This window comes from Orycteropus afer, unplaced genomic scaffold (assembly GCF_000298275.1).
Source record: "Orycteropus afer afer isolate SDZICR_OR568_19922 unplaced genomic scaffold, OryAfe1.0 scaffold00193, whole genome shotgun sequence".
Classification (NCBI taxonomy): Eukaryota; Metazoa; Chordata; class Mammalia; order Tubulidentata; family Orycteropodidae; genus Orycteropus; species Orycteropus afer.
Window position 1 is genome coordinate 355236 of NW_006921780.1, and position 2893 is coordinate 358128.

A 2893-nucleotide genomic window follows, 5' to 3' on the forward strand; every position below is an offset into this window, starting at 1 on the left:
CGTAGTGCCTAAGGCACTTGACTGCTAACCAGAAGGCTGGAGATTCAAATCCACCAGCCACTCCTCAGAAGGAAGGTTGGACAATCTACTTCCGTAGTTTGGAAACCCAAGGAGGGGGGGTCACTATGAGTCAGGTCTGACTTAACAGTACATAACAACAACAACAATTTAAGGAAGTTCACTGACAATAAATAAAGTTAATGAAGATTAAATCTCCTACAATGTGTTCATGATCTTACTCTGGATGGAATTGAAGCCATTGTCAGCTGTACAGTAACACCTCCCTATATCCTCTCCACCCCCAGCATCACTTTCCCTCATAACAGGGATCTGCAACTCTGCTCTTGGTGAATGCTAAGATGTACTCCCCAGTCTCACTTTCATGCTCTCCCTGTGCTAGGAGAATGTGGTGTTTCCTGTGCCTTCAGCCATGGATCAGACAATGAACAATTTCTCTCATTCAACTGCCTGCCCAGCCCAGGGGCTGAGTCTCCCTGAAGATTCCAGACAAAAAGGACTCCTGTATGAATATGAGATGATAGATGGGGAAAATATTAGCTTTCTGGAGTCACTGAGTGCTGCAATGATTAATTTATTCAGCTACTAATGAAAAGATAGGTTGGTTGAGTTTATCTTCTGTTATAAATTCTCCCATTTCTAAGCACAAAGCTCTTGCATAGAGTAAATAAAGTCCATGGACAAAAACAGAGCTAAGAAGAAATCCTTACTCCATCAAGAAGAAGGAAGGGCTTGGGTGTTGGATAGTGTCACATTTTGTGTAACTCTACAATGTCCTCTTAAGCAGATTGAATTTGAGAAAGTGGTGGATTTTGGACCAAGAACATTACTAAATGTAATAACCTTTCCATCCTGATATACAAAGTCCCAAGAGTGAAAAATTGGCTATTCTTGGAAAAGAATTTCAGTTTATTCTGATGTCCTAGCTGGTGATCCCACCACCTGTCTGTTGGTTTGTTGTACTGTGGTATCTTGTATGGTGCTATGATGCTGGAAGCCATGCCACAAGTATTTCAAATATCAACAGGGTCACTCATGGTAGACAGGTTTCAGTAGAACTCTACAGTGCAGTGAATTGCTTGGTGTGGCCCTTCTAGCCATTGTCCTCCATTTTGTGATATATTGTAAATCCTAGTTTTTATGCCTGTTTAGGGTGGGATGTATCTAGAGTCCTGCCTTGCTAGAGGGTGAGACTCAAGTCACCACCTTAGCTTCCTTGAGGGTATACACATGAACGTTCTGGGAAAGTTCTCTCTCTTGCTCCAGTACTGTGTTTGGTTCATCATCGTCTTACCTCTGGACTTGAAGCAGTAGCAGGTCATCTGACCCACCAATTTGGGTTTGCCAGCCCCTGCAACCGTGTGAGTTGGGAAAATCCTCCAGACCTATCCACAGACTTGGGACTTGCCAACCTGCCAGCCTCCCAGCCTCCTCCACCACCCTGAGACCCATTTCCTGGGAGTTTGTGAGTTTCTGTAAGATGTTACAGTGAAATATAGAACCTTAAGACAAGAAAGAAAGAGTACTGAGGGCAGGAGGAAGAGTTGATGTCAGAGATAATAGAGTGGCACAGCAGTTTGGAAAAACTGGACATTAGGGATATCTTTTATCTCTGCCTCATAGGAACTAGCCTTATGCTGATCCTTCTAAAATAAATGATTCAAGTACTTGGTGTCAGAAGCAGGATTCGTTACAATGGCTCCAGACCTGTGGAACAAGAAACTTTGTAAGAGAGAGAAGGAAGAAGCCTGAGAAGTGAAACTTTTGGTTCTTAGGTGGTTACTTGGTTGTTAGCTATAACAGTGGAAGGGAATATAAGATATACTATGCCACTCCTCTGAAGGAAGATTGGGCAATCTACTTCTGTAGTGATACTGCCTTGGAAACCCAAAGAAGGGTGGCTATGAGTTGGACCCAACTTGATGGCAGTGAGTTTAGTTTTATGGTTATGCTGCAGCTGAGGGGAGAAAGGCCTGAGGCAAGAGCCAGGATGATTAAAGGAGATGATTGATTGGAGGCATGGGGCTTTTAGTAACAGGCAGCCAAAGGTCCAAGGCCATATGCATAGAATGGGAAGATAGTCAAGGTGAAGAGAGATGAAACTGAATATTTTAAAGGGATTATGTGTTTTGGATTATGTGTTTATGTAAATGTACTATGGATACTGAATATTCTCTTACCTTGCTGTGTGTTGTTTTTGTGTTGTTGTTATGTGCTGTTGAGTTGGACCCGACTCATAGTGACCCCTCCTTGGGTTTCTAGAGGCAGTATCACTACAGAAGTAGATTGCTCCATCTTCCTTCTGAGGAGTGGCTGATGGGTTTGAACTGCCAACCTTCTGGTTAGCAGTCAAGGGCCTTAGGCACTATGCTACCAGAGCTGGATAACAGAGAGTGTGTCAGTCCACCTTCAACCAATACTTGATTGGATGTGCTAAAAGGGGAAATAGAATTTGTCCAGAGGAAACACAGGCTTTTGTTTCAAGCCCTGTGTGTAGTGTATTAGAGGTTTAGGTAGAAAACCTGAGCCCCACCCAGAACATTCAGAGTTAAGAAGTTTACATTTGAAAAGAAATAGAGAGCCACACAAAACTATTGGGAGAACAGAAGTTTTGCATTTGAAGAAAGACCTGTAGAGAAAGAGAAAATAAATGACTGTTTGACTTTTTTAGTTTGGAGTAAGTGGTTTGAATTTGGGTGCATCTAGAAAAAAAGTCATGGCCCATGAGAGAAACTCCTTCCAGTTGTTGTTGTTGTTAAGTGCCATCGAGTCGTTTCCGACTCATAGCGACCCCATGCACAGCAGAACGAAACACTGCCCGATCCCACGCCCGCCCCACAATCCCTGCTATACTTGAGCCCATCATCGCAGCCAC

General features: G+C 43.3%; 1 pseudogene; it reads right to left on the reverse strand.

Moving 5' to 3' along the window:
• Positions 1 to 216: 216 nt before the first annotated feature.
• Positions 217 to 2893, reverse strand: part of LOC122150651 — a 54337-nt pseudogene continuing 51660 nt past the window's right edge.